Source organism: Arachis hypogaea, chromosome 6, assembly GCF_003086295.3.
Source record: "Arachis hypogaea cultivar Tifrunner chromosome 6, arahy.Tifrunner.gnm2.J5K5, whole genome shotgun sequence".
Taxonomy (NCBI): domain Eukaryota; kingdom Viridiplantae; phylum Streptophyta; class Magnoliopsida; order Fabales; family Fabaceae; genus Arachis; species Arachis hypogaea.
Genome location: NC_092041.1, coordinates 67,879,523 through 67,899,995, shown reverse-complemented (window position 1 = coordinate 67,899,995; position 20,473 = coordinate 67,879,523). Strand labels below are relative to the sequence as shown.

Sequence of the window (20,473 nt, the reverse complement as noted above, 5' to 3'; positions counted from 1 at the left end):
ACTCTGTTCTGAGCCAATATGGCATTCAGAGCATCAATTTCAAGAACTCCTTTTTTCTGAGGTATTCCATTATTCACGGAATTCCTCTCAGAGGTGTACATGAATTGGTTGTTTGCAACCATGTCAATGAGTTCTTGAGCCTCTTCAGGCGTTTTCTTCAGGTGAATAGATCCACCTGCAGAATGATCCAGTGACATTTTCGAAAATTCAGAGAGACCATAATAGAATATATCTAATATGGTCCATTCTGAAAACATGTCAGATGGACATCTTTTGGTCAACTGCTTGTATCTTTCCCAAGCTTCATAGAGGGATTCACCATCTTTTTGTTTGAAGGTTTGAACATCCACTCTCAGCTTGCTCAGCTTTTGAGGAGGAAAGAATTTATCCAAGAAGGCAATGACCAGCTTATCCCAGGAGTCCAGGCTATCCTTAGGTTGTGAATCCAACCATATTCTAGCTCTGTCTCTTACAGCAAAAGGGAAAAGCATGAGTCTGTAGACTTCAGGATCAACTCCATTCGTCTTTACAGTCTCACAGATCTGCAAGAACTCAGTTAAAAACTGATAAGGATCTTCAGATGGAAGTCCATAAAACTTGCAGTTTTGTTGCATCAAAGCAACTAGCTGAGGTTTCAGCTCAAAGTTATTGGCTCCAATGGCAGGAATGGAGATGCTTCTTCCATCAAACTTAGACGTTGGCTTTGTGAAGTCACCAAGCATTCTCCTTGCATTATTATTATTATTTTCGGCTGCCATCTCCTTCTCTTGTTCAAAAATTTCTGAAAGGTTGTTTCTGGATTGTTGTAATTTAGCTTCTTTTAATTTTCTCTTCAGAGTCCTTTCAGGTTCTGGATCAATTTCAACAAGAGTGCCTTTTTCCCTGTTCCTGCTCATATGAAAGAGAAGAAAACAAGAAAAGAAAGAGGAATCCTCTATGTCACAGTATAGAGATTCCTTTATGTTAGTAGAAGAAGAAAGGGGTAGAAGAAAGAAGAAGGATGGATTCGGATTTTTGGATGAGGAGAGGTGAAGAGAAGTGTTAGTAAATAAATAAATAAATAGAAGAAGAGGAGAGATAGAAAATTTTCGAAAATGATTTTGAAAAAGAAGTTAGTAATTTTCGAAAATTAAAGATAAGATAAGATTAAAATTTAAAACAATTAATTAATTAAAAAGAAAATTTGAAAAAGGGGTGAGATATTTTCGAAAATTAGAGAGGGAAGAGTAGTTAAGTGGTTTTGAAAAAGATAAGAAACAAACAAAAAGTTAGTTAGTTGATTGAAAAAGATTTGAAATCAAAATTTTAAAAAAGATAAGAAGATAAGAAGTTAGATAAGATATTTTTAAATCAAATTTTGAAAAAGATAAAATTTTTGAAAAGGATAAGATAAAAGATAAAAAGATATATTTGAAAAAGATATTTTGAAAAAGATTTAATTTTTAAAATTGACTTAACTAACAAGAAACTACAAGATAAGATTCTAGAATTTAAAGATTGAACCTTTCTTAACAAGAAAGTAACAAACTTCAAATTTTTGAACCAATCACATTAATTGTTAGCTAATTTTCGAAATTTTGATATAAAGATAAGAAAAAGATTTTTGAAAATATTTTGAAAAATAATTTTGAAATTTTCGAAAATTATATAAAAAATTGAAAAAGATATGATTTTTGAAAAAGATTTTGAAAAGATAAGATTTTTTAAAATTGAAATTTTGACTTGACTTGTAAGAAACAACTAATTTTAAAAATTTTTGACCAAGTCAACCCAAAATTTCGAAATTTTGGAGGGAAATAAGGAAAAGATAATTTTTTATTTTTGAATTTTTTTATAATGAGAGAGAAAAACAACAAAAATACTCAATGCATGAAATTTTTAGATCAAAACAATGAATGCATGCAAGAATGCTATGAATGTCAAGATGAACACCAAGAACACTTTGAAGATCATGATGAACATCAAGAACATAATTTTGAAAAATTTTTAATGCAAAGAAAACATGCAAGACACCAAACTTAGAAATCTTTAATGCATGAAAAGTATGAATGCAAAAGTGCACATGAAAAACAAGAAAAGACACAAAGCAAGAAATCATCAAGATCAAACAAGAAGACTTGTCAAGAACAACTTGAAGATCATGAGGAACACTATGGATGCATGAGATTTTCGAAAAAAAATGCAAGAAAAATTTTAAAAGCATGCAATTGACACCAAACTTAAAAATTAACACAAGACTCAAACAAGAAACACAAAATATTTTTGATTTTTATGATTTTCTAATTTTTTTTGTATTTTTATTGATTTTCTTTTTTTTTTCGAAAAAAAAAACATTTTTGGAAAAACGAAAAATAAAAGAAAATTTTTGAAAAGAAAATTACCTAATCTGAGCAACAAGATGAACCGTCAGTTGTCCATACTCGAACAATCCCCGGCAACGATGCCAAAAACTTGGTGGACGAAATTGTGATTTATACTTTCACACAAATCGAATAATCCTCTGTAATGGCTCCAAAAACTTGGTGCACAATACTGCGGCTTTCACAACTCCGTTCAACTAACCAGCAAGTGTACTGGGTCGTCCAAGTAATAAACCTTACGTGAGTAAGGGTCGATCCCACAGAGATTGTTGGTATGAAGCAAGCTATGGTCACCTTGCAAATCTCAGTCAGGCAGATTAAATTGGTTTATGGGTTTCGAAAATAAAAATAAGAAAATAGATTATAAAAAGGATAGAAGACTTATGCAGATTCATTGGTAGGAATCTCAGATAAGCGAATGGAGATGCTGCATGGCTCAAGGACGCCTGCTCTCCTACTGCTTCTACTCAATCCTTCTTACTCCTTTCCATGGCAAGCTTTGTATAGGGGTTCACCATCAGCGGTGGCTACTTTCAATCCTCTCGGGAAAATGATCCTATGCGGCTGTCACTCGCACGGCTAATCGTCTGGAGGCATCACCCATGGTTGATGGCTACATCCCATCCTCGCAGTGAAAACTAATGCTCACGCACTCTGTCACAGTACGGCTAATCACTGGTTGGTTCCCGCACCTACTGGAATAGAATCCCTTGATTCTTTTGCGTCTGTCACTAACGCCCAGCACTTGCAAGTTTGAAGCACGTCACAGTCATTCATTACCGGAATCCTACTCGGAATACCACAGACAAGGTGAGACTTTCCGGATTCCCAGGATCCTACTCGGAATATCACAGACAAGGTGAGACTTTCCGGATCCTCATAAATGCCGCCATCTATCTAGCTTATACCACGAAGATTCTGTTGGGGAATCTAAGAGATACACATTCAAGCTCGGTTGCATGTAGAACGGAAGTGGTTGTCAATCACGCGCGTTCATAGGTGAGAATGATAATGAGGGTTACTTATCATCACATTCATCATGTTCTTGGGTACGAATGAATATCTTGGAATAAGAATAAGAGAGATTTGAATAAAAGACAATAGAATTTCATTAATACTTGAGGTACAGCAGAGCTCCACACCCTTAATCTATGGTGTGTAGAAACTCCACCGTTGAAAATACATAAGTAAAAGAGGTTCAGGCATGGCCGAATGGCCAGCCCCCCTAACATGATCAATGATCTCCTAAGATGAAGAATAAAACAAAACTGAGACCAAAGATGTCTAATACAATAGATAAATGTCCTATATATACTAGACTAGCTACTAGGGTTTACATGAGTAAGTAAATGATGCATAAATCCACTTCCGGGGCCCACTTGGTGTATGCTTGGGCTGAGCTTGATCAATCCACGAGCTGAGGCTTCTCTTGGAGTTGAACTCCGAGTTTTGACGTGTTTTGGGCGTTCAACTCCGGATCATGACGTTTTTCTGGCGTTTAACTCCAGACAGCAGCATGAACTTGGCGTTTAACGCCAAGTTACGTCGTCATTCTTCGAATAAAGTATGGACTATTATATATTGCTGGAAAGCCCTGGATGTCTACTTTCCAACGCCGTTAAGAGCGCGCCACTTGGAGTTCTGTAGCTCCAGAAAATCCATTTTGAGTGCAGGGAGGTCAGATTCCAACAGCATCAGTAGTCCTTTTGTCAGCCTTCTTCAGAGTTTTGCTCAAGTCCCTCAATTTCAGCCAGAATTTACCTGAAATCACAGAAAAACACACAAACTCATAGTAAAGTCCAGAAATGTGAATTTAACATAAAAACTAATGAAAACATCCCTAAAAGTAGCTCAAACTTACTAAAAACTATATAAAAACAATGCCAAAAAGCGTATAAATTATCCGCTCATCAATTATGCACCTTCACCACCATATGCCTATAACCCCTACTCCCAACAAAATCCCCAATCACTACATTTTCAAACACCACACCAATACCAACAACCACATTCTTACATACCACCTCAAAATACTTACCAATATGAACTACCTCCCCCATATACAACCTTCCTTCTACACAATGAATCTCATTCTTCACCGCCAATGTGAAGTTTTTCCACCATTGACACAAGACCATCAAGACCTTCAAGCTTTTCTACAAGAGCAAGAAGGATACCAAAGAACACAAGGACAATTCATGGCTACCATAGCCGAAGCGGTGAACGGCTTGGTCCAACTTCACTCATCCGATCAAGGCATTCCTCTTGAGGAATGTGGAGGGTCAACTAAAGAATGTAGTGAAGAGGAGAGCACGGAGCCACAAGGGAAAGAAGAGTTAGAGCATGACATGTAATAAGAGGAAGAGAAGGAAGTACTTAAACCGGAAGAGGAAAAGGGAGAATTAAGGGAGGTTGTTCAAGATGAGGATTCCATCATTGATGATTTTTTGTCCTCCTTGGTCAATCCCCTCAATGATCCTAATGAGCCTCCTCCCATTGAGTTTGAGAGAGACATTGAGGTAGACTTCTCACAACCTCCGTGTTATGACTTAAGTGATGGGGAAGAGGAGGAAGAGGTTGGTGGGGAGCAATTCTATTCCAAGAACATATTGAGTGGGTGGCAATTTTACCTATGAACTTCATTGGCCCCCATTAATATGCTATCTTGGAGACGGATCACCAACTCAAGGTCCTTCTTAGGTTGGTGCATGGTGGAGGAAGCAATGTTAGTAGCCAAGTGAATCCAAGGTTCTTCAAGAAAATCAATTCAAGACTTGGAGTTCAAGTAGGATGCAAGGTACAATTGGGTAATTTCCGGAGAGTGTTGGGTTATCTCAAGGGTATTTTGAAAACCTTTCCACCCGGCTTGAAGCATAAGGATCAACAAGAAGGAGAACGGACATCTAGAATATGGGATCCCAGAGGACCTTTAAAGTGCAAGCTTGGATGGAGATTCAAGGAGGAGTGAAAACACAAGCCACCCTAGCAAGAGTCTCCTCAACAAGTCCAACTTAAAGACTATAAACCAAAGTGGTAGGTGGGAGACACCCCACCATGGTAACATTGTTCCAACCTTTCCTTCTTTATAGTCTTGTTTTCTTGCAAATTTTTTTTCTTATCTTAGCTAGCTTACGTTAGTTTAATTTTGAGTTTGATAGGTTGATTTTTGTTGGATCATATATTTATGGACGGTTGAATATTGTGAGGATGAATTTTGGTTGAGCTAAGGTTTAATACCTTAGATTTTGAAGAAAAATTTTTGGAAAAATAGGGTACTGTGCGTGCGCACAGCCTTGTGCGTGCGCACGTGATGAGCGGATAATTTATACGCTTTTAGCATTGTTTTCATATAGTTTTTAGTATGATTTAGTTAGTTTTTAGTATATTTTTATTAGTTTTTAAGCAAAATTCACATTTCTGGACTTTACTATGAGTTTGTGTGTTTTTCTGTGATTTCAGGTTATTTCTGGCTGAAATTGAGGGACTTGAGCAAAAATCTGATTTAGAGGCTGACAAAGGACTGCTGATGCTGTTGGATTCTGACCTCCATGCACTCGAAATAGAATTTTTGGAGCTACAGAAACTCAAATGGCACTCTCTTAATTGCGTTGGAAAGTAGACATCTAGGGCTTTCCAGCAATATATAATAATCCATACTTTGCTCAAGTTTAGATCACGCAAACTGGCGTTCAATACTAGTTTTCTACCTTATTCTGGCGTTAAACGCCAGAAACAAGTTGTAAGCTAGAGTCAAACGCCAGAAATAAGTTACAAACTGGCGTTTAACTCCAAGGAAGACCTCTACACATGAAAGCTTCAATGTTCATCCCAAGTACACACCAAGTGGGCCCAGAAGTGGATTTCTGCATTATTTACTTATTTTTGTAACCCTAGTAACTAGTCTGATATAAATAGAACCTTTTACTATTGTATTAGACATCTTTGATCAGTTTTATGCTATCTTAGACTTTTATAGGGGCTGGTCATTCAGCCATGCATACCCTACTTTCACTTATGTATTTTCAATGGTGGAGTTTCTACACACCAGAGATTAAGGTATGGAGCTTTGCTGTTCCTCGAGTATTAATGCAAAGTACTATTGTTCTTCTATTCAATTCATGCTTATTCTTATTCTAAGATATTCATTCGCACACAAGAACATGATGAATGTGATAATTATGTGACACTCGTTACCATTCTCACTCATGAACGCGTGATTAACAACCACTTCCATTCTACATGAAAACAAGCTTGAATGTATATCTCTTGGGTTTCTAATCAACGATTCACATCGACTCCTCTCTGACAATGGGGCATCTGAATCCGAGATTAGAATCTTTGTGGTATAAGCTAGAATCAATTGGCAGCATTCTTAAGATCCGGAAAGTCTAAACCTTGTCTGTGGTATTCCGAGTAGGATCTGGGATGGGATGACTATGACGAGCTTCAAACTCGCGAATGTAGGGCGTGGTGATAGACGCAAAAGGATAGTAAATCCTATTCCTACACGATCGAGAACCAACAGCTGATTAGCCATACGATATCTGTGCATGGTATTTTTCATCCGAGACGAGAAATTCGACAGTTGATTAGCCGTACAGAAACCGTAGAGGACCATTTTCACTGAGAGGACGGGAGGTAGCCATTGACAACGGTGACACCCAACATACAGCTTGCCATAAAAAGGAGTATGAAGGATTGGATGACGGCAATAGGAAAGCAGAGATTCAGATGGAATAACGCATCTCCAAACGCTTATCTAAAATTTCCACCAATGAATTACATAAGTATCTCTATCTTTATTTTATATTTTATTTTTCTTTTAATTATCAAAACTCCATAACCATTTGAATCCGCCTGACTGAGATTTACAATATGACCATAGCTTGCTTCAAGCCGACAATCTCCGTGGGATCGACCCTTCCTCATGTAAGGTTTATTACTTGGACGACCCAGTGCACTTGCTGGTTAGTTGTGCAAAGTTGTGAAAAAGAGTTGAGATTACAATTGTGCGTACCAAGTTGTTGGCACCATTGAGATCACAATTTCGTGCACCAAGTTTTTGGTGCCATTGACGGGGATTGTTCGAGTTTGGACAACTGACAGTTCATCTTGTTGCTCAGATTAGGTAATTTTCTTCTTGTTTCAACCTTTATTTTATTTTCAAAAAGTTTTCAAAAATTTTTCAAAAAAATTTTCTTTGTTTTCATTTTTCCAAAAAATTATTTTCGAAAAAAAAGAATACAAAAAAATTATAAAATCATAAAACCAAAAAAAAATTAATATTTTGTGTTTCTTGTTTGAGTCTAATGTCAATTTTTAAGTTTGGTGTCAATTACATCTTTTTAATTTTCTAAAAATGTTCGAAAATTCATGCATTGCATTCTTCATGATCTTCAAGTTGTTCTTGACAAGTATTCTTGTTTGATCTTCATATTTTCTTTTTTTTGTGTCTTTTCTTGTTTTTCATATGCATTTTCGAATTTTTAGAGTCAAAAGTTTAAAAATTTCTAAGTTTGGTGTCTATCTTTTTTTTGTCTTTTCTTGAAAATTTTTCAAAAATAAGTTCTTGATGTTCATCATGATCTTCAAAGTGTTCTTGGTGTTCATCTTGACATTCATAGTGTTCTTGCATGCATCATTTGTTTTGATCCAAAATTTTTATATGTTGAGTCATTTTTGTGTTTTTCTCTTTCTTAATTAAATTCAAAAAATAAAAAATATATTTTCCTTATTTTACTCATAAATTTTGAAATCTTTGGGTTGACTTAGTAGAAAATTTTCAAAATAAGTTGTTTCTTGTTAGTCAAGTCAAGATTTCAATTTCAAAAATTTATCTTTTCAAAATCAAAATCTTTTTCATTTTTTCCCTTGTTTTTCGAAAATTTTCAAAAATCTTTTTCAAAACTTTTCAAAATCTTTTTCCTATTTTTACTTCATATGTTCGAAATTAATACTAACAATTAATGGTTTGATTCAAGTTTGTTACTTTCTTGTTAAGAAAGATTCAAACTTTAAATTTTAGAATCATATCTGTTGATTTCTTGTGAGTCAAGTCATTAATTCTGATTTTTAAAATCAAATCTTTTTCAAAATAAATTTCAATCATATATTTTTTTTTCAAATCATATCTTTTTCAATCAAATCTTTTTCAAAAATTTGATTTCAAAAATCTTTTCTAACTTCCTATCTTTTCAAAATTGATTTTTCAAATCTTTTTCAACTAACTAATTGACTTTTTTGTTTGTTTTACTATTTCTTATCTTTTTCAAAACTACCTAACTACTTTTCTCTCTCTAATTTTCGAAAATCACCTTCCTCTTTTTCAAAATTCTTTTAATTAACTAATTATTTCAAATTTTAATTTTAATTTTATTTCTTCTCTTAATTTTCAAAAATCACTAACCGTTTTTCAAAAACAATTTTCGAAATTCTCTCCCTCTCATCTTCTTCTATTTATTTATTTAATTACTAACACTTCTCTTCTACTTAAAATTTGAATCCCCTTTTCTCCTCTGTGTTCGAATTCTTCTCTTCTCCTTCTCCTATTCTTATCTTCTTCTACTCACATAAAGGAATCTCTATACTGTGACATAGAGGATTCCTCTTTTCTGTTCTCTTCTTTTTTCACATGAGCAGGAGCAAGGATAAGAACATTCTTGTTGAATTTGATCCAGAACCTGAAAGGACTCTGAAGAGGAAGCTAAGAGAAGCTAAAACACAACACTCTGAAGAGGACTTTACTGAAATTTTTGAAAAAGAAGTAGAGATGGCCGAAACCAATAACAATGGTGGAGGTGCAAGAAAGATGCTTGGTGACTTTACTACACCAAATTCCAACTTCCATGGAAGAAGTATCTCAATCCCTGCCATTGGAGCAAACAAGTTTGAGCTAAAGCCTCCATTAGTTTCTCTTATGCAACAGAATTGCAAGTTTTATGGACTTCCATCAGAAGGTCCTCTTCAGTTCTTAAATGAATTCTTGCAAATTTGTGATACTGTTAAGACTAATGGAGTTGATCATGAGGTCTATAAGCTTATGCTTTTCTCTTTTGCTGTAAGAGACAAAGCTAGAACATGGTTGGACTCTCAACATAAAGATAGCCTGAACTCTTGGGATAAGCTGGTCACGACTTTCTTAGCCAAATTCTTTCCTCCTCAAAAGCTGAGCAAGCTTAGAATAGATGTTCAAACCTTCAGACAGAAAGAAGGTGAATCCCTCTATAAAGCTTGGGAAAGATACAAACAACTGACCAAAAAGTGTCCTTCTAACATGCTTTTAGAATGGACCATCCTGGATATATTCTATGATGGTTTATCTGAATTGTCTAAGATGTCATTGGACCAATCTGCAGGGGGATCTATTCACCTGAAGAAAACACCTGCAGAAGCTCAAGAACTTATTGACATGGTTGCAAATAACCAGTTCATATACGCTTCTGAAAGGAATCCAGTAAGTAATGGGATGCCTCAGAGGAAGAGAGTTCTAGAAATTGATGCTTTGAATGCCATATTGACTCAGAACAAAATTTTGACTCAACAAGTCAATTTAATTTTTCCGAGTCTGAATGGATTGTAAAATGCATCCAATAGTACTAAAGAAGCATCTTCTGAAGAAGAAGCTTATGATCCTGAGAACCCTGCAATGGCAGGGTGAATTACATGGGTGAAGCCTATAGAAACACCTATAATCCCTCATGGAGAAATCATCCAAATTTCTCATGGAAAGATCAACAAAAGCATCAACAAGGCTTTAATAATGGTGGAAGAAACAGGTTTAGCAATAGCAAGCCTTTTCCATCATCTTCTCAGCAACAGAGAGAGAATTCTGAGCAGAGCCCCTATATCTTAGCAAATATAGTCTCTGATCTATCTAAGGCCACTCTAAGTTTCATGAGTGAAACAAGGTCCTCCATTAGAAATTTGGAGGCACAAGTGGGCCAGCTGAGTAAAAGAGTCACTGAAACTCCTCCTAGTACTCTCCCAAGCAATACAGAAGAGAATCCAAAAAGAGAGTGCAAGGCCATAACTGTGAGTAACATGGCCAAACCTGGAGAGAGTGGAAAGGTAGTGATTCATAGTAAGGAAGACCTCCTGGGATGTTCAATGACCAATAAGGAGTTCTCCTTTGAGGAACCAAAGGAATCTGAGGCTCATACAGAGATCATAGAGATTCCATTGAATTTTCTTCTGCCATTCATGAGCTCTGATGAGTACTCATCCTCTGAAGAGGATGAGGATATCACTGAAGAGCAAGTTGCTAAATACCTTAGAGAAATCATAAAGCTAAATGCCAAGTTATTTGGTAATGACACTTAGGAGAATGAATCCCCCTTGCTCACTAATGAACTGAATGACTTGGTTAGGCAGACATTACCTCAAAAGAAACAGGATCCTGGTAGATTCTTAATTCTCTGTACCATAGGCACCATGACCTTTGAAAAGGCTCTGTGTGACCTGGGGTCAGGCATAAACTTAATGCCACTCTCTGTAATGGAAAAACTGGGAATCTTTGAGGTACAAGCTGCCAAATTCTCATTAGAGATGGCAGATAAATCCATGAAAAAGGCTTATGGATAGGTAGAGGACGTGCTAGTAAAGGTCAAAGGCCTTTACATCCCTACTGATTTCATAATCCTAGACACTAGGAAGGATGAGGATGAATCCATCATCCTTGGAAGACCCTTCCTAGCCACAGTAAAAGCTGTGATTGATGTGGACAGAGGAGAGTTGATCCTTCAATTGAATGAGGACTACCTTGTGTTTAAAACTTAAGGATCTCCCTCTGTAACCATGGAGAGGAAGCAAGAAAAGCTTCTCTCAATGCAGAGTCAAACAAAGCCCCCACAGTCAAACTCTAAGTTTGGTGTTGGGAGGCCACAACCAAACTCTAAGTTTGGTGTTGGGAGGTCCCAACAATGCTCTGAACATCTGTGAAGCTCCATGAGAGCTCACTGTCAAGCTATTGACATTAAAGAAGTGCTTATTGGGAGGCAACCCAATTTTATTTTTTCTATGTTATTTTCTTTTTTTAGGTTGATGATCATGTGGAGTCACAAAAATAACTGCAAAAATCAAAGAAATAAAAAACAGCATTAAAAATAGCACACCCTGAAGGAGCAACTTACTGGCATTTAACGCCTAGTCTGGCACCATTCTGGGTGTTAAACGCCAGAAACAAGCACCAGACTGGCGTTAAATGCCAGAAATAGGCTACAATCTGGCGTTAAATGCCAGAAATAGGTTGCAGCCTGGCGTTTAACGCTATAAAAGGAATAAAAGCTAGCGTTTAACGCCAGAAACAAGCAGCAATCTGGCGTTAATCGCTAGGATTGCACAGTAAGGCTATTTTGCACGCCTAAAAGGAGCAGGGATGAAATCCTTGACCCCTCAGAATCTGTAGACCCCACAGGATCCCCACCTACCCTACCTCTCTCTCTCTCTCTCTCACTCACCAATCAAATCATATCCTCTTCCCTATATTCTCTTCACTAATCACCTCTATACCTCTTTCCCAAAAACCCCACCCACCTCACTTTAAAAATTCAAACACTTTTTCCTCCCAAACCCAACCCTCCCCTCACCCCTATATAAACCCCTCACTACTCCTTCATATTCACATAACACAAATACCTTTCCCCCCTCTTGGCCGAACCTCCTATAACCTTCCATCTCCTTCATTTTCTTCTTCTTCCCCTTCTTTCTTTCTTCTTTTGCTCGAGGACGAGCAAACCTTTTAAGTTTGGTGTGGTAAAAGCATTGCTTTTTATTTTTCCATAACCATTTATGGCACCTAAGGCCGGAGAAACCTCTAGAAAGAGGAAAGGGAAGACAAAAGCTTCCACCTCCGAGTCATGGAAGATGGAGAGATTCATCTCAAAGGTCCATCAAGATCACTTCTATGAAGTTGTGGCCAAGAAGAAGGTGATCCCTAAGGTCCCTTTCATGCTCAAGAAAAATGAGTATCTGGAGATCCGACATGAAATCCAAAGAAGAGGTTAGGAAGTTCTCACCAACCCCATTCAACAAGTCAGAATCTTAATGGTTCAAGAGTTCTATGCTAATGCATGGATCACTAGGAACCATGATCAAAGTATGAACCTGAATCCAAAGAATTGGCTTACAATGTTTCGGGGGAAATACTTAGATTTCAGTCCGAAAAATGTAAGGTTGGCGTTCCATTTGCCAATGATGCAAGAAAACACACGCCCCTATACTAGAAGGGTCAACTTTGATCAAAGGTTGGAACAAGTCCTCATGGACATATGTGTGGAAGGAGCTCAATGGAAAAGAGACTAAAGAGGCAATCCGGTTCAATTAAGAAGACCGGACCTTAAGTCTGTGGCTAGAAAATGGTTGGAGTTCATTCAACGCTCCATCATTCCTACTAGTAACCGATCTGAAGTGACTGTAGATCGGGCCATCATGATCCATAGTATCAAATGGGGACGTTTTCATAGTGAGAGGAGAGGACATCAAGCACTACAATCCACCCTAACAAGGGATAACTGCCAAGCTAGTGACGTTAAAGAAGCGCTTCATGGGAGGCAACCTATGTTTTAGTATCCTTACTCTTTATTGTTTTGCTTTGCATCTAATAAAGCATGGTTTCTTATGCATGAACTTGAATCCTCAGGACAACTGTTGATAAGGTGCACTAAACATTGCATGTAAAATACAATTGGTCTCTAAGTTTGGTGTGCCTGAAGGCACCCCAAATCTTATTCAAATTGTATTCAATCTTTCATTCAAGGTGCACAACCAAACATTAAGTTTGGTGTTCCTCTTTGAACACAGTTAATGAAAAGCAAGAAGTTCCTCTGGATTTAGAAATTCATGACAAGTATACCATTTGCATGTTTTAATACTTTGATTTCAATTACTTTAGGTAGTAAAATTGTTTAGGATCAAAGAGCCAAAGTGACTATGATTTATTAGAATTATGCACATTCATTAAGGACAACCAACATGGATTTCATGTCATCAGGAGACATTACCAAACACTAAGTTTGGTGTCCAGTAATAAGTGTGCATACATACAAGGGTCACGGCTATAAGCTCATGAAGTCAATCATTGATTTACAATTCAAAAAGAATGAAAAACATGTGCAAGTACTATTCATTATTCACATGGACCGAAAAAAATGATAGCAAAGTTGTTTGTTTGTGCAGGTACAAAAGGAAGGATAAGAATGGATGAAAAAGACAAAGGGGGAGGTACGGTGCTTGGTCAAAAAGAGGCAAGAAGCAAGAAGAAGCAGGATCCCAAGAATCAAGAAGAACCAAGCAACAAATGAGAGGTGGTCTTGTTCCTTAATAATCAAATAATAGTTTGTGAATTGTCTTTATGAGCTTTCTTTCATTTTAAGTCATTTAAGTTTTATGTGAAATTTCTAGTATGTTTGTCAGTTTACTGCTTTGAATAAAGTGAATGCCTAAATGTTTGGATATAACTTCACCTTCTTAAACAAATGCTTGCCATGCTTGTTCTGTTTCCAAAAATAAAAGAAAAGTTTGAACAAAAGTAACTTGGCTCAATTAGTGACAAATCAAGTAGAATTAAGTGGTGGTATGCATGCTTGATTGTTTAGTCAGCTCACTGGAAATTGAGTGTAGAATTATCATTTTTGTGTAGAAGTTGAATACTGTCTATGGATCTTGATGAATAAATGTCTTTGGCCATAAAAAAGAAAGAAAAAGAAGAAGAAAAAGCCACTGAAAAAGGCAACCAAAAAGCAAAAAAAAAAATTGAGAAAATAAGCTAGGCACCAATGGTTTGAACTTCTGAGACAAATGCCTGTGGTGTTTATGTATTAAGGATATGCTTGGATGAATAGGTTCTGAGGAGTGTTTCAACACTTGGTAACTTGGGTTAACTAACCCGGGATTATCAACCAAAAGTCCATTATCAAGAGCAACCTAAATACAAAACATTTAGTCACACAAAGAGGTGCTGGGCACCAATGTCTCAAGAAGAAATGTGAACTAAAATGCCTGTAGTGGATATGTGTAGTGCACTGATAAGAAAAAGAAAATGCCAAAGGCTTGTGCAACACATGACACTGAGCAAACAAGGAGCAAAGGAGCTCTAAGAAAAAGAAAAACAAAGAAGAGAAAAGTGCCATGGACATAAGAATAACAAGAGGCCATAGCAGTGTTTAATGGATGCAGTGAAAAAGTGATAATCTTGCCTGATAAGAATGAAAAAGTGATGCTGCAACTTTCTGCATAAAACTCTTCTGATGAACTTCAAATGCTTGCTAATATAGCCAATGTAATTGCTTTCTGTTTCATACTTTCTTCTCAAATAACTCAGGACTTGCTTAGGGACAAGCAAGTATTAAGTTTGGTGTTGTCATGCCAAGGCATCTTAGGCTAGTTTCACTAGTGATGAGCGGATAATTTGTATGCTTTTTGGATTTGTTTTTAGTATGTTTTTAGTATGATTTAGTTATTTTTTAGTATATTTTTATTAGTTTTTAGTTAAAATTCACTTTTTTGGACTTTACTATGAGTTTGTGTGTTTTTTTGTGATTTCAGGTATTTTCTGGCTGAAATTGAGGGTCCTGAGCAAAAATCTGATTCCGAGACCAAAAAGGACTGCTAATGCTGTTGGATTCTGACCTCCCTGCACTCGAAGTGGATTTTCTGGAGCTACAGAAGCCCAATTGGCGCGCTCTCAACGGCGTTGGAAAGTAGACATCCTGGGCTTTCCAGCAATATATGATAGTCCATACTTTCCGAAGATTTGATGGCCCAAACCGGCACTCAAAGTCACCCTCAGAAATTCCAGCGTTAAACGCTGGAACTGGCATGAAACTTGGAGTTAAACGCCCAAACTGGCATGAGAACTGGCGTTTAACTCCAGAAAAGGTCTCTACACGAAAATGCTTCATTGCTCAACCCAAGCACACACCAAGTGGGCCCAGAAGTGGATTTTTAAGTCATTTACTCATCTCTGTATACCCTAGGCTACTAGTTTACTATTAATAGGATCTTTTGACATTGTATCTGTACCTTATGACACTTTACACGTTTCTCATTGTATTTTCTACAGCATGAGTCTCTAAACCCCATGGTTGGGGGTGAGGAGCTCTGCTGTGTCTTGATGGATTAATGCAATTACTACTGTTTCTCATTCAATCATGCTTGCTTCCATTCTAAGATAATACTTGTTCTTAACCCGGATGGATGTGATGATCCGTGACAATCATCATCATTCTCAACTATGAACGCGTGCCTGACAACCACCTCCGTTCTACCTTAGATTAAGTAGTTATCTCTTGGATTCTTTAACCGGAATCTTCGTGGTATAAGCTAGAACTGATGGCGGCATTCAAGAGAATCCGGAAGGTCTAAACCTTGTCTGTGGTATTCTGAGTAGGATTCAATGACTGAATGACTGTGACGAGCTTCAAACTCCTGAAGGCGGGGCGTTAGTGACAGACGCAAAAGAATCACTGGATTCTATTCCGGCCTGATTGAGAACCGACAGATGGATAGCCGTGCCGTGACAGGGTGCGTTGAACATTTCCACTGAGAGGATGGGAGGTAGCCACTGACAACGGTGAAACCCTTGCATACAGCTTGCCATGGAAGGAGACTTGCGTGTTTGAAGAAGAAGACAGTAGGAAAGCAGAGATTCAGAAGATGGAGCATCTCCAAACCTCAACCTATTCCCCATTACTGCAAAACAAGTAACCATTTCATGTTCTTTTGTTTTTCACAATCAATCCTGATAATTTCTGACATCCTGACTAAGATTTACAAGATAACCATAGCTTGCTTCAAGCCGACAATCTCCGTGGGATCGACCCTTGCTCACGCAAGGTATTACTTGGACGACCCAGTGCACTTGCTGGTTAGTTGTGCGGAGTTGCAAGAGTGTGATTGCAATTTCGTGCACCAAGTTTTTGGCGCCGTTGCCGGGGATTGTTGAGTTTGGACAACTGACGGCTTATCTTGTTGCTTAGATTAGGACTGTTTTATTTTTGTGGTTTAGAGTCTTTTAGTTGAGTCTAGTTTCATATTTTAAGTTTGGTGTCAATTGCATGCTTTTGCTTTTCTTTTAATTTTCGATCTTTTTTTTGCATGTTCTTAGTCCCTTTTTGATTCATAAAAATTCTAAGTTTGGTGTCCTCTTTGTGTTTTTCCCTTAAAAATTTTCGAAAAATTAGTGTTTGATTTTCTAAAAATTTTAAGTTTGGTGTCTTTTTGTGTTTTTCTCTTTCCTATTTTCAAAATCAAATCTTTTTCATAAAAATTTTTCAATCATATCTTTTTAATTGCTGTTTTCAAAATCTTTTTGATTAACTAATTGATTCAGTTTTCAATTTGCTTTGATCTTATTTTCTTTTGATTTTCGAATTTTTATTTTAATTTTCTTTTTTGTTATTTTATTTTTTTCGTTAATTCAAAAAAAAAACAACAAAATTTATCTCCTTGCAATCATTATCATTTCCCTTTTGTCCATTATGGACTCAAGTGGGATTAATCAGTCCAAAAGGACTCTGGGGTCATATGCTAACCCCATTACAGCTGCATATGGGAGTAGCATCTGTACACCTCCCATCAAAGCAAGCAGCTTTGAACTAAATCCTCAACTCATTATCATAGTGCAGCAAAATTGCCAGTATTCCGGTCTTCCACAGGAAGAACCTACTGAGTTTCTGGCACAATTTTTACAAATTGCTGACACAGTACATGATAAAGAGGTAGATCAGGATGTCTACAGACTATTACTGTTTCCATTTGCTGTAAAAGATCAAGCTAAAAGGTGGTTGAATAACCAACCTACAGCAAGCATAAAGACATGGAAACAGTTGTCAGACAAATTCCTGAATCATTTTTACCCTCCAAAAAGGATGACACAGTTAAGGCTGGACATCCAAGGCTTTAAGCAAGAGGATAATGAATCCCTTTATAATGCCTGGGAGAGGTATAGAGGTATGCTAAGGAAATGTCCCTCTGAAATGTTTTCAGAGTGGGTACAGTTAGACATTTTCTACTATGGGCTTACAGAAAAAGCTCAGATGTCTTTAGACCACTCAGCTGGTGGATCTATACACATGAGGAAGACAATTGAAGAAGCTCAAGAGCTTATAGATACTGTTGCTAGAAACCAATATTTGTACTCTAGCAATGAGTTCTCTCCAAAAGAGGAAGTCATGGCAGTAGTCACTGACCCTAGTCCTCAAGAACAAATAACTGAGCTTAATCAACAATTGCTCCTGATGACAGAACAGTTAGCAAACTTTAAAGAGATGCTCCATGAGACTAGAGTTGCTAACAAGAGCATAGAACTGCAGTTGAATCAAGTAAAACAGCAAATATCTAAACAGATAACAGAGGAATGTGAAGCAGTTCAATTGAGGAGTGGGAAGACCCTGAATAACACTGCTCAAAAGAGTAAAAAGCCAAACAAGGAACAATTGACAGAGGACAACCAAACCACTGTTCAAAATCCCTCTGACGATAGTAAGAGCCCAGAGAGGAATGTCATTGGCATTCAGACGCCAGAAAGGGAAGGAAAGCTGGCGTTAAACGCCTATTCCTTGCCCAGTTCTGGCGTTCAAACGCCAGAAAAGGGGGAAAAGTTGGCGTTAAACGCCCAATTTCCACCCAATCCTGGCGTTCAGACGCCTAGGGAGAATCAGACACCTGAGAGTGCTGACAGTAATCCCTCTAACAAGGCTTCTTCAACCACTTCTGTAAGGAATAAACCTGCAGCATCTAAGGTTGAAGAATATAAAGCCAAAATGCCTTATCCTCAAAAACTCCGCCAAGCGGAGCAGGATAAGCAATTTGCCCGCTTTGCAGACTATCTAAGGACTCTTGAAATAAAGATTCCGTTTGCAGAGGCACTTGAGCAAATACCTTCTTATGCTAAGTTCATGAAAGAAATCTTAAGTCATAAGAAGGATTGGAGAGAAACTGAAAAAGTGTTTCTCACTGAAGAATGCAGTGCAGTCATATTAAAAAGCTTACCAGAAAAGCTTCAAGATCCAGGAAGCTTTATGATACCATGCACATTAGAAGGTGCTTGCACCAAGACAGCTCTATGTGATCTTGGAGCAAGCATCAATCTAATACCTGCATCCACTATCAGAAAGCTTGGGTTGACTGGAGAAGTCAAACCAACCCGGATATGCCTCCAACTTGCTGATGGCTCCATTAAATACCCATCAGGCATAATTGAGGACATGATTGTCAAGGTTGGGCCATTTGCCTTTCCAACTGACTTCGTGGTGCTGGAAATGGAGGAGCACAAGAGTGCAACTCTCATTCTAGGAAGACCCTTCCTAGCAACTGGACGAACTCTCATTGATATACAAAAAGGGGAAGTCACCTTGAGAGTCAATGAGGATGAGTTCAAGTTGAATGCTGTAAAAGCTATGCAGCATCCAGATACACCAAATGACTGCATGGGCACTGACATTATTGACTCTCTGGTAGAAGAGATCAATATGGCTGAAAGCCTAGAATCAGAGCTTGAGGACATCTTCAAAGATGCTCAACCTGATCAAGAAGAACTAGAGGAGGCAAAGGAATTTTCGAAAATTCCTCAGGAGGAGGATAAGCCTCCCAAGCCTGAACTCAAACCACTACCACCATCCCTGAAATATGCATTTCTGGGAGAGGGTGACACTTTTCCAGTGATTATAAGCTCTGCTTTAAATTCACAAGAAGAGGAAGCACTGATTCAAGTGCTAAGGACACACAAGACAGCTCTTGGGTGGTCCATAAGTGATCTTAAGGGTATTAGCCCAGCTAGATGCATGCACAAGATCCTATTGGAGGATAATGCCAAACCAGTGGTCCAACCACAGAGGAGGCTAAATCCTGCCATGAAGGAGGTGGTGCAGAAAGAAGTCACTAAATTACTAGAGGCTGGGATTATTTATCCTATTTCTGACAGCCCCTGGGTGAGCCCTGTCCAAGTTGTTCCCAAAAAGGGAGGCATGACAGTGGTTCATAATGAAAAAAATGAACTGGTTCCTACTAGGACAGTCACAGGGTCGCGCATGTGTATTGACTACAGAAGGCTCAATACAGCCACCAGAAAGGATCATTTTCCTTTACCATTCATAGACCAAATGCTAGAAAGACTAGCTGGCCATGATTATTACTGCTTTTTGGATGGCTATTCAGGCTACAACCAAATTGCAGTGGACCCTCAGGACCAAGAGAAAACAGCATTCACTTGCCCTTCTGGCGTGTTTGCCTATAGGAGGATGCCTTTTGGTCTGTGCAATGCACCTGCAACCTTTCAGAGGTGCATGCTCTCTATCTTCTCAGATATGGTAGAGAAATTTCTGGAAGTCTTCATGGATGACTTCTCAGTATATGGAGACTCATTCAGCTCCTGTCTTAATCACCTAGCCCTTGTCCTGAAAAGATGCCAAGAGACTAACCTGGTTTTGAACTGGGAGAAATGTCACTTTATGGTGACTGAAGGGATTGTCCTTGGGCACAAAATTTCAAGCAGAGGGATAGAGGTGGATAAGGCAAAGGTAGAGGTAATTGAAAAATTACCACCACCTGCCAATGTTAAGGCAATCAGAAGTTTTCTGGGGCATGCAGGATTCTACAGAAGGTTTATAAAGGATTTTTCGAAAATTGCAAAACCTCTGAGTAACCTGTTAGCTGCAGACACACCATTTGTATTTGACACACAGTGTCTGCAAGCATTTGAGACCCTGAAAGCTAAGCTGGTCACAGCACCAGTCATCTCTGCACCAGATTGGACATTACCATTTGAACTAATGTGTGATGCCAGTGACCATGCCATTGGTGCAGTGTTGGGACAGAGGCATAATAAGCTTATGCACGTCATTTACTATGCCAGCCGTGTTCTAAATGACGTACAGAAGAACTACACAACCACAGAAAAAGAGTTACTTGCAGTGGTCTATGCCATTGACAAGTTTAGATCCTACCTAGTGGGGTCCAAAGTGGTTGTGTACACTGACCATGCTGCTCTTAAATACTTACTCACAAAGCAGGATTCAAAACCCAGGCTTATAAGATGGGTGTTGCTTCTGCAAGAGTTTGATATAGAAATAAGAGACAGAAAAGGGACAGAGAACCAAGTAGCTGATCATCTGTCCCGA

General features: G+C 38.0%; 1 non-coding gene across 1 annotated transcript; it reads left to right on the top strand.

Annotated features, from left to right (window-relative positions):
* The first annotated feature begins 255 nt into the window (after nt 1-255).
* On the top strand, nt 256-359 carry LOC112700030 (small nucleolar RNA R71). Its single transcript, XR_003152955.1, has one exon. It is a non-coding gene; the product is annotated as a small nucleolar RNA R71 (small nucleolar RNA).
* Nucleotides 360-20,473: the final 20,114 nt, after the last annotated feature.